The sequence below is a fragment of the Oxyura jamaicensis genome, unplaced genomic scaffold (assembly GCF_011077185.1).
Source record: "Oxyura jamaicensis isolate SHBP4307 breed ruddy duck unplaced genomic scaffold, BPBGC_Ojam_1.0 oxyUn_random_OJ70441, whole genome shotgun sequence".
Lineage (NCBI taxonomy): Eukaryota > Metazoa > Chordata > Aves > Anseriformes > Anatidae > Oxyura > Oxyura jamaicensis.
This window is the reverse complement of record NW_023309981.1, coordinates 408-12,181: the sequence shown is the minus strand read 5'-3', so window position 1 is coordinate 12,181 and position 11,774 is coordinate 408. Positions and strand designations below refer to the sequence as shown.

General features: G+C 44.1%; 1 long non-coding RNA gene across 1 annotated transcript; it reads left to right on the top strand.

The window, feature by feature from the left end:
• The first annotated feature begins 293 nt into the window (after window positions 1-293).
• On the top strand, window positions 294-1,537 carry LOC118159449. The gene is made up of 3 exons (XR_004747127.1): window positions 294-430; window positions 796-799; window positions 1,503-1,537. It is a non-coding gene; the product is annotated as an uncharacterized LOC118159449 (long non-coding RNA).
• The last annotated feature ends 10,237 nt before the right edge of the window (window positions 1,538-11,774 follow it).

The following is an 11,774-nucleotide window of genomic DNA, read 5'->3' as shown; positions in this document are numbered from 1 at the left end:
CACTACAGGGACTTTAGCTCCCTTCACTGTGTGTAGGGGTTTTGTTTCAGCAGGACCAGCACAGCTATCAGACCCCCTGTTATTAACTAGCCAAGTGGCTTCTGGTAGATTTATGCCCCATTGTTTCCATGTCCCTGCAACCAATGCTCTCACAGCCTTTCTTCTTTGCAGAGGTGCTCCAGCCTTCTGATCATCCTTGTGGTCTCCTCTGGATCTGCTCCAACAGCTCCATGTCCTTCTTGTGCTGGGGGCACCAGAGCTGGGTTCTGGACTACAGCTGGGGTCCCACAAGAGCAGAGTAGAGGGGGAGAATCACCTCCTTCAACCTGCTCGCCATGCTGCTTTTGATGCAGCCCAGGACACAGTTGGATTTCTGGGCTGCAGGTGCACATTGCTCGCTCATTTTGAGCATCTCATCAACCAAAACCCTGTAGTGGGTTTACGTGGCAAGGTTTTGGTAGCAGGGGGCCATAGGGGTGGCTTCTGTGAGAAGGATCTAGAAACTGCGCCATGTTTGGTAAGGGCCCCACTGCTGACCAGAGCTGAGCCAATAAGTGATGTTGTTTGCGCCTCTGTGAGAGCATATTTAAGACAGGGAAAAAAAAAAAAGCGCTGCGCCACACAGCAGCTGGGAGAGTGAGAGGAGTGAGGAAAAGCCTTGCAGGCACCAAGGTCAGGGAAGAAGGAGGGGGAGAGCTGCTCCAGGCGCCGGAGCAGAAGTCCCCTGTGGCCTGTGGTGAGGACCATGGTGAAGCAGGATGTCCCCCCTGCAGCCCATGGAGTACCACGGTGGAGCAGGGTTCCACGCTGCAGCCCGTGGAGGAGACCACGGTGGAGCAGGTGGCCCTGCACCGACGGAGACTGTGGCCTGTGGAAGACCGTTGCTGAAGCAGATTCCGGGCCGGACCTGCAGCCCGTGGAGAGGAAACCACGCAGGAGCAGGTGACCTGGCAGGAGCTGCTGCCCGTGGGGGGCCCAGGTTGGAGCAGTGTGCTCCCGAGGGATGGACCCCGTGGTACGGACCCATATCTGGAGCAGTTCTTGAAGAGCTGCTGCCTGTGGGAAGCCCACGCTGGATCAGTTCAGCAAGGACTGCACCCCGTGGGAGGGACCCCACAGCACAGGGGATGAGAGTGACTGAGAAGGAGCAGCGGCGAAGAAGCGCTATAGACTGACCATAACCCCCATTCCCCCGTTCCCCTGCGCTGCTGGGGGGGAGGAGGTAGAAGAGGGTGGATGGGGGGGAAGGTGCTTTTGGTTTCTTTCCTTTGTTTCTCACTTCTCTAGCTTGTTAGTAATAGGCTATAAATCTTACTATCTCCCTATGTTGAGTCTGTTTTGCCCATCACAATAATTACTGCGTGATCTCCTTGTCCTTATCTCAACCCTTGAGCCCTTTTCATTGAATTTTCTCCCTGTTCCTCTTTGAGGAGGGGGAGTGAGAGAGCGGTTGTGGTGGAGCTCGGCCGCCCACCCGAGTAAAACCACCACACACCCCCAAGTCCTTCTCCTCAGGGCTGCTCTCAATCCATTCTCCACACAGTCTCTATTTGTGATTGGGATCGCATCAACTCAGGTGTAGGGCCTTGTACTTGGTCATGTTGAACTTCATGGTTATTTTATAATTTGATTACTGGGGGAGGGGGGTAGAAGGAAAGAATGGACTAGCAGCTTTATTTTACTGAAAACAAAATATTGTTAGTGACTCATGAAAAACAAAGAAACAAACAAACAAAAATTATAAAAGGTCACAAGAGCTTTGTCTGTGAAACAAGCTGGATCCTGTGGATCCTGGTTTTGCCTCACCACTAAGAAAATGGTAAATATTGTAAGTCTGTCAAACTTTGGACAGTAAGATGAAGGCTCTAATGTATGTCTTATTATATATGATCCTGAAATGCATGCTATACACAGTACTGTCAACTGATAATGAATTATTTGATTGGCTCTTAACTGTATATAAAAGTCTCCAAAATATATTTCTACTTTTAGTCTTGGTGTTCTGTAATAATGCAGAATCATGAAATAGCTGCCGCAAATTTTTAGCCTCTAATATGTGACTTGTCTTCACTTCGTTTCACAGGGACAACTTCAGGACTCAGGAGGGATGCAGCCATGTCTCCTGGACTGATAGGCAGAGGCAAAGAGCTTGTAACCACAGCTACATCACCAGTGCAGCATGACGCTTCACAGTAACTTTCTGGGTAATCTCTGGTTTAAGATTCTGCAAATGCAACTATCAATTTCTCCTAGATGCAGGGAAGTGGCTAAATTTCTATGATATTTATTGTTAGCACAAGATGGATAATATAAGCTTAAAACTGCCATATCCTTTTGACATTTATAGTAAGCCTTAAATTGCTTGTTAGAATAAGAAAAGCAGGAATATGCTAAGTTCTAACATTTTAATTTTGCTTAGGTTTTGAATAGAAAGTATTTTATGTTCCACGTCCTGACACATTAAATACATTTATAAATAATTTGAATGGATGGTGTTAACCCATGTTAGGCTTTAAATCCACTTGAATATTTTAATCCCCCTGTACTCCAGTCCGCCCCAGCACACACCCCCATATTTTATCAAATGGCATTTCTTTTAAAATGTTTTGTACCAAAGTTATTTTATGTTTAATGACAAGCAACAAAATCACATTAAGTCAGCAATTCCTGATTATGCTATATATCTGCACTAAATGTGCTGGAAAAGCAGCATTATCACTTCTGCTCCAATGAAGTAACAGAAAGCAGCATTGATACACTTAAGATTCTAAAAGCAACTTGCCTTCTTTGGGCAGGATTACAATTCTAGTGGTAAGTGCCAAAAAAATGCATACAGTTCTTGCTTTTTTTTATCATATCCTATATTTTACTGCAATAAAATCTTTAGTTAAGCAACTGAGTAAATGCAGATTAAAGTATGAATTTGCTATATTTTATACCATTAGATGACTGTGCAGTGGAATGACAAGACTGTACAACTGTTCATAAGAAGAGTTAAATGTTTCTTGGAGAATGAGAGGGCTTGAGTCAAATTTAATATTTTCTTGGCCCAGTGGACTAGGAAAATGTATGCTTGATATCATCCCTGTATTCTTGGCAGCAGCTGGCAGTTTATTTCTGTCTTCTGAGAGAACTTGCGATAGGTGAAAAATCACTATCAATATTGACACATTTGTACTTACTTGCTATGGAAACACTTTTGTTGTTTTGTTCTGAAGGAAAAGATGATAATTCTGGGATGATTTAAGAACTGAGAGAGATTGGGCTGTTTCCCACAAGTAACCGTATGTTTAAGCAAACAGAAACTACAAGACAGCCTTAGCATTTCTCTTAGAAGTAAGGGTTACCTTTGCTAGGCAGTAATATCAGATAAAGAGTGTGTAAAGATACTGCTTGATACCATCTAATAGTGATAAGTTAAGATTCTATTCAAGCACTGAGGAGTAGATATAATTATTCACATCATGCAACAACTACTAAGAAAAAGGAATTTTATTCAAGCGGATTGATGGTCCATTCTTTTCCACAGAGGGGAGTAAAATAATTGTTGAAATATGCTGTTAGAAATCATATCAGATAAAGCGATCAGTAACAAGTCTGATTAGCTGTCATCTTTAAAGGTTTATTTTACCAGTTGATGGCAAATTCTGAAAAATCCTGTATTTCTGGGGTGCTCCCTCCTGCTTTCACTGGCTTGCTCTCTGTTGGTGCTGTAAGTATAATTGACCAGCTTAAGCAGCCATGTTGTGCTTTCCCTTACTCATGACCTTCTCTAATTGAAAATGGTAAATGGACAAGTATTTCTGTGGAGATCTAAAGCTCATCCTATCCTTCATCAAAAAATCTGCTTGAGCAGCAGGTCAGTCTCAATTTATCAGTGAATGGTTATAAGTTTAGACTGCAGGTTTAACTAACTAAATTAATCAATATTGAGGATTATTGCTGCTTTTGTGCCACTAAAGTTAGAGTTTGTCAGCACGTTCATTATAATCTGTGATTTGGGGGGGTTAAGAGCTTAACCACAGATGTTGTCCCATGACAACTGTTAACAGCTTAACAGTTGGCATGGGACGGAAACTTGCAGCGCAAAGCCCAAGCCTAAGAGCAAATTTATTTATTCAGCAGTACATGTAAATCTAATTACTTTTGACTATTTAAATTTATAGGACTAGATTCAACTCATGTTTGTGCGAGCTTTAACTAGCACAAACCCTGGCACTCGGCAGTAGCAGCAATGGAAAGCCTGCCAGGGAGAGGGTGTTGGAAAGTGACAGAAGCTCCCTGCCAGCATGAGGCTTTAGGGTGCTCACTCAACTTCTGGGAGGGCTGGCTGAATAAGCAGGCATGGCAGGTAGAAGATATGTTGGCTTGATAGCCTTTCTTGTCAGGGCTCAATGGAGGCTTCAGCATGTGTTACAGCTATCTCCTGCGTCAGGAAGAATCGCTGCAGTGCTACTTCTTTCTCTGTGAATCACCTCTGGGACAAGAAGTGTGTCCTGAGAAGGAAAAGGCATGTATTTTGAGATTTTTAGTGTTACACCCGTAGAAGGATCAGACTTTCAGAATGAATGCACACAAGGTCATTTCATTGCTATCTCTGAAAGAAAAATACTTATTTATCTGGCATCCCAAGTTAATCTAAGAGTGAATTTGTTTGCCCATCATGCTTTTGTGCTTGCCTATGGCTATTTTTCATAATGCAGCCAGGCATTACATATTTGGTTATCCAGTGTTGTTAAGACAAGTGTCTACACCTGCATGAGCCCCTTGAAATTATGTTCACAGCAGGTCTGGAAAACTTTTTTACTCCATGTGCTTGTTTATCTAGGTCAAAGCTGATATATTTAGAAAACAATCACAGGCAAGATTAGGAGTCAGAAGAATAAATTCTGTTCCTTACTCCTAAAGCATTGGCCCTCTGACTACCTAAAACGTTGCCTTTTTGGTGACCAGGGTCATCATCTTCATAACTGCTGTTTGCCTAGAAGCAAGGCTCTGCTTTTTTGTGTGAGCTGGAAGGGGGCTGGAAAGAGGAGGTAGCGGCATATATATGCTTTCATTTAGTAATGAAAAGTTTTTGCATAAACTAGATCTTACCTTAGGTATCATCAGGTAATGATTTCAGCAAAACAGGTATTGTGTTGCACAACAAAAATGAAGCTGTTCAAAATCAAAATATTAAGTTACGCTTTAAAATAAAAAAAGTGTTGTAAATTGTGCATTGTGAAAGATTATTTAATTTGATTATAGCCCTGGTACAATTGTCAGGCTCTCCCCACGTAGAAACAGTTGTACTGTCGAGTTTGGCATAGTACATCCTATAACACTGCGGATAATCAAGCACTTAAAAAGACACAGGCAAAGGTTGTTCTGCTCACGATGGAAATAGATAATTCTCCTGTAACATTTTTCACTTTGGGCATCTACGAAGTTAATTTAATAACAGTTAGGTAAATTAATGGATTGAGTGTCTGTGATTTCAGCATTAAGCCTATGTTTTCTTGTTGCAGTTTTAAATCAGAGCTTTAATGCTAGCTGAATGCATTGTCTTGGAATGAAGTTTCTTTTAGCCATTAAAATAAGTGATTTAGAAGTTCCTGCAATATGAATACTATATTTGAGCTATATTATTATCTGTTAGGCTACAGTGGCCTATTGGAGTTCTTATAAAGATATAGTATTGTGTAAATTTGTGTTTAGGGACATTTTAAAAACAAAACTGTTTACCCAATTGCTCAGCACATCAGGTGAATGTGTATTCAGGGACTTTTAAGCAAATTAATATCTGAAGTAAAATACAATGTGCAGAATTGTATACTTAATAATGCACACTGGAATAGTATAGAGCAGATCTTTTATGCTGAATATTAGGAAATACCACAGTGATGAGGTTTAATCTTTTGCTTTATGTACGCCTCTCAGATCTGCATGTGTTGGGTGCTTAAATGTTGTTCAGCTCTTTGGACAATACCATGAAGTTTCTTCTCCTGTATCGTCTAAGCAAGCACAGCCAAAGATATGGATTAATTTTCCCCTTAGAATCAGACATAATTTGAGATTGAAAAGGAGGACAAGGAAGACAAAACTTCCATTCCAGATCTAACTTTTGAGCATTTAAAGGAATTAAGAGTGTGTTCGGAGCGGGGTGGTGAGTTAGGTGATGAGCATGATAGGAGACAAGTTTTGTCTACTCCCTGAGAGAGCCAACAGCACAAAAAGTCCAATATAGTTCCATATGAAAGTGATAAAACAAGACGCTAGCAAATTAATCTCTCTTATTCACAGTGTAAGTTGTTAATTGTTCTCTCTGCTGGCTGTCGATATAATGTGAAATTTTCATTCCCTATTCAAGATGGAAAAAGTTGTGGTAGAAAATGTTAACATCTACATTTTTATTTGTTGATTTATTTAAAGGACAGCCTCTCTTACAGCAATCCATCACTCAGTGACACCCCAAATATGAATAATGTATTATAGACTTGCAGTTACAATGTGTAATAAATGCCAGAGAGAGTAGAAGAATGTTAACTATGTTGCAAATGTAATATTTATCTACTCATAGTTTATTGCTTTTGAGGTTCAATAATACTGACCATAGGACATTAATATCACTTATCTGGATTTTAGTTGGGAACCTCTGTATGTAGAAATAACCCATCTATCTCATACTTAGAAAATAAATGTGAAATTTGCATCACTTTGTAAGAAGTGCATTATAGGTTTCTTTGCTTACTGCTCACAATTCTCCTTTTCTGCCTTCTCGTTTACTTCCATCTAACATTGATCCCACTTAAATTGCCTGACCCAGCTGGTGAGCACCTCAGCACTCTTCTAGAGACTTTATTTACTGGCTGTATTATGATATTGTGCATTTAATGGTGTTTGTTCCAGGTCTCTTTTCCTGCTAAAGATCAGTATGAAGAGACTGATAGATAGTTTTCTGGTGCTTCTTTCTGAAAAGACCATGGCTGAGAGGCTAAAACAGAGGTAATTTATCTTCTCAAAATACATACATATGCTATCTAAACCATCTCTTTTAGAAGATCATGACTGTCAGTAAAAGGAATGTTCAAGAAGGACGACAGTTGTCATTATAGGCATGTATTTACAGATAAATGTTTAATCAAATAAAAGAAATAGAGCAATTTTGGAAAATTGGGACTTAAAATTCAGGTTTTATTATTATTTTTGATACTGTATATAAGAAAAAAAAATGCAATAAGGATATGCTCCAGTAGCAAATCAATTTGTAGTAGTCATTCATATCTTCAGTCCTTGCTCCAGAATTTGGCTTCAGAAGCTGAGCAAACAGGACAAACACTAGTCCTATCTATGTTGTTCTGATATGACTACTAAAAGCTTTTAAGTCTCAAATGTGAAATGCAGATATGAACCCAGGACTGGGATCAAAACCAAATTTAACAATGGGAGGTTTCAAGCTTGTGTTGAAATCAGATTTCACCTGTGAAGCTTGACTCTTGAGAAACTTGGAACTGGGTTCAGCCATGAAAATGATAAGCCTTGATTATATTTCACATGGTAGACATCAAGTACATTTTGAAATGACATTCTGTATTTACATCTGAGGTTATCAAATTTAAGATATCATTGGATTCTTTCTCTTTACTGTGTGTAACGGGAACACCTATTTGTATCAAAGCAGCCTACCTAATAGCTGCTTTGTGATAACAGTTTTGGTGTGTCCATCGCTGGCAATGAAAATCATATTGGGAAATTCTGATTTGCAGTGCAAAAGGGTTAATGTTAATTAGCAACTGTTGGCTGTAGTTGTCACCTGTGGGAGTGTGGCCATGGGGGTCGACAAGCCCTGTGGTTGGTGATAACATCAGACTCTTAACGATGAGGCCATCAGGGATGTAAAGAGTTTAGAGGGGACAAAGAGGGGTGATTCAGGAGATGCCTTGCCGTCTCTGGTTGCTTGTTCCCGGCCGTTGGGGCATCGGGGTTGCTGGGTGCTTGCGGTTGCCGGGCAAAGTTGTTGACCAATGAATAGTGAGTGGGAAAATACTGCTGTGGGGGAATGGTAAAAGTGATTTAAAGAACGAAGTCAAAATTTCTTCTTAGTGACGAAATATTCTTTATTGACAGCGCTGGATGCACGGGGGATCCTTCCACCTAACGTGCATACCCAAAGTGACAAACTATCTCATATTTATACAGCAGAACTACGAATATTCAATTAACGCCTATACATCTTCATTACCTAAACCAGCCTGCTCATGCTTCTTATGCTAATTAGCTTATCAGTGCTTTGCACTTGCGCAGATTCTTCCAAGAATTGTAGGCAGGGGTCTTAAGGACATGGGCAGTGGTCTTTGGGAGGAAGGCCGTATATCTTCCTCATAGTATACTTCTCACCCTTTATCTAGAATGTAGTGATTTTGCAAGTTTGCAATGTCCTTATCAGTCTGAGCTAATTTGTGTCCTTGTTGTCCATCTGTTTCCTGCCCGAGAGGGGATGTCTGGCAAGTTTTTGTTACTTAGTTTTCACCTATTCTTCTCCTCTTGTCTCCTGATAGTATATCTTACAGACTACTTCTTCTTTGACTAACAGATAATATTGAGTAACTAATCTATTCTATTCTTAATACCTAGGTAATGATTCATCCTACTGCCTAGCTAGCTATCATCCTTTTATATTTACTAATTGCTTGCTTGTTTCACAGAATCACAGAATCACAGAATTTCTAGGTTGGAAGAGACCTCAAGATCATCAAGTCCAACCTCTGACCTAACACTAACAGTCCCCACTAAACCATATCCCTAAGCTCTACATCTAAACGTCTTTTAAAGACCTCCAGGGATGGTGACTCCACCACTTCCCTGGGCAGCCCGTTCCAATGTCTAACAACCCTTTCGGTAAAGAAGTTCTTCCTAACATCCAACCTAAAACTCCCCTGGCGCAACTTTAGCCCATTCCCCCTCGTCCTGTCACCAGGCACGTGGGAGAACAGACCAACCCCCACCTCGCTACAGCCTCCCTTGAGGTACCTGTAGAGAGCGATAAGGTCACCCCTGAGCCTCCTTTTCTCCAGGCTGAATAAGCCCAGCTCCCTCAGCCGCTCCTCGTAGGACTTGTTCTCCAGGCCCCTCACCAGCTTCGTAGCCCTTCTCTGGACTCGCTCAAGCACCTCCATGTTCTTCTTGTAGTGAGGGGCCCAAAACTGAACACAGTACTCGAGGTGCGGCCTCACCAGAGCCGAGTACAGGGGGACGATCACCTCCCTAGCCCTGCTGGCCACGCTGTTTCTTATACAGGCCAGGATGCTGTTGGCCTTCTTGGCCACCTGAGCACATTGCTGGCTCATATTCAGCCAACTATCAACCATCACTCCCAGGTCCTTCTCTGCCTGGCAGCTCTCCAACCACTCATCTCCCAGCCTGTAGCTCTGCTTGGGGTTATTGCGCCCCAGGTGCAGGACCCGGCACTTGGCCTTGTTGAACTTCATGCAGTTGACCTCAGCCCATTGGTCCAGCCTATCCAGATCCTCCTGCAGAGCCTTCCTACCCTCGAGCAGATCGACACACGCACCTAACTTGGTGTCGTCTGCAAACTTGCTGAGGGCGCACTCGATCCCCTCGTCCAGATCATCAATGAAGATATTGAAGAGGACCGGCCCCAGCACCGAGCCCTGGGGAACGCCACTAGTGACCGGCCTCCAACTGGATTTGACTCAATTTACCACGACTCTTTGGGCCCGGCTATCCAGCCAGTTTCTAACCCAACGAAGTGTGCGCCAATCCAAGCCAAGAGCAGCCAGTTTCTTGAGGAGAATGCTGTGGGAAACGGTGTCAAAAGCCTTGCTGAAGTCAAGGTAGACCACATCCACAGCCTTTCCCTCATCCACCCAGCGTGTCACTTTGTCATAGAAGGAGATCAGGTTCGTCAAGCAGGACCTGCCCTTCATAAACCCATGATGACTGGGCCTGATCACCTGCTTGCCCTGCAAGTGCTGCGTGATGACTCTCAAGATAATCTGCTCCATGAGCTTCCCTGGCATTGAGGTCAAACTGACAGGCCTGTAGTTTCCCGGGTCAGTCCTCCGGCCCTTCTTGTAGATGGGCGTCACGTTTGCTAGCCGCCAGTCAAGTGGGACCTCCCCCGATAGCCAGGACTGTTGATAAATGATGGTAAGCGGCTTGGCCAGCACCTCTGCCAGTTCTCTCAGTACCCTTGGGTGGATCCCATCCGGCCCCATCGACTTGTGCACATCCAAGTGCCGTACCAGGTCACCAATCATTTCTTCATGGATAGTGAGGGCCACATCTCTCTCCCCATCCCCTTCCACCAGCTCAGGGTACTGGGTATCCAGAGAACAACCGGTATTGCCGCTAAAGACTGAGGCGAAGAAGGCATTAAGCACCTCCACCTTTTCCTCATCTCTTTGTCCTGGTTTCAGTTAGGACAGTTATTTTCCCTCCTAGTAGCTGGTAGGGTGCTATGTTTTGGATGAGGATGAGAAGAGTGCTGATAACATGCTGATGTTTTAATTGCTGCAGAGCACTGCTTATACTAAGCCAAGGACTTTTCAGCTTCTCACTCTGTCCTGCCAGCGGGCAGGCTGGGGGTGCAGCAAGAGCTGGGAGGGGACAGACCCAGGACAGCTGACCCAAACTGGCCAAAGGGGTATTCCATACCATCTGACATCATGCTTGAACAATGCTTGACACCGTCTCCCACTGCATTCTCCTCAAGAAACTGGCTGCTCTTGGTTTGGACTGGCGCACGCTTCGTTGGGTTAGAAACTGGCTGGATAGCCGGGCCCAGAGAGTTGTGGTAAATTGAGTCAAATCCAGTTGGAGGCCAGTCACTAGTGGCGTCCCCCAGGGCTCGGTGCTGGGGCCGGTCCTCTTTAACATCTTCATCAGTGATCTGGACGAGGGCATTGAGTGCACCCTCAGTAAGTTTGCAGATGACACCAAGTTAGGTGCGAGTGTCGATCTGCTCGAGGGTAGGAAGGCTCTGCAGGAGGATCTGGATAGGCTGCACCAATGGGCTGGGGTTAACTGCATGAAGTTTAACAAGGCTAAGTGCCGGGTCCTGCACCTGGGGCGTAATAATCCCAAGCAGAGCTACAGGCTGGGAGATGAGTGGTTGGAGAGCTGCCAGGCAGAGAAGGACCTGGGAGTGATAGTGGACAGTCGGCTGAATATGAGCCAGCAGTGTGCTCAGGTGGCCAAGAAGGCCAACGGCATCCTGGCTTGTATCAGAAATAGTGTGACCAGCAGGGCTAGGGAGGTGATCGTCCCCCTGTACTCGGCTCTGGTGAGGCCGCACCTCGAGTACTGTGTTCAGTTTTGGGCCCCTCGCTACAAGAAGGACATCGAGGTGCTTGAGCGGGTCCAAAGAAGGGCGACGAAGCTGGTGAGGGGCCTGGAGAACAAGTCCTACGAGGAGCGGCTGAAGGAGCTGGGCTTATTCAGCCTGGAGAAGAGGAGGCTCAGGGGTGACCTTATCGCTCTCTATAGATACCTTAAAGGAGGCTGTAGAGAGGTGGGGGTTGACCTGTTCTCCCACGTGCCTGGTGACAGGACGAGGGGGAATGGGCTAAAGTTGCGCCAGGGGATTTGTAGGTCAGATGTTAGGAAGAGCTTCTTTACTGAAAGGGTTGTGAGGCATTGGAACAGGCTGCCCAGGGAGGTGGTGGAGTCACCATCCCTGGAAGTCTTCAAAAGACGTTTAGATGTAGAGCTTAGGGATATGGTTTAGTGGGGACTGTTAGTGTTAGGTTAGAGGTTGGACTTGATGATCT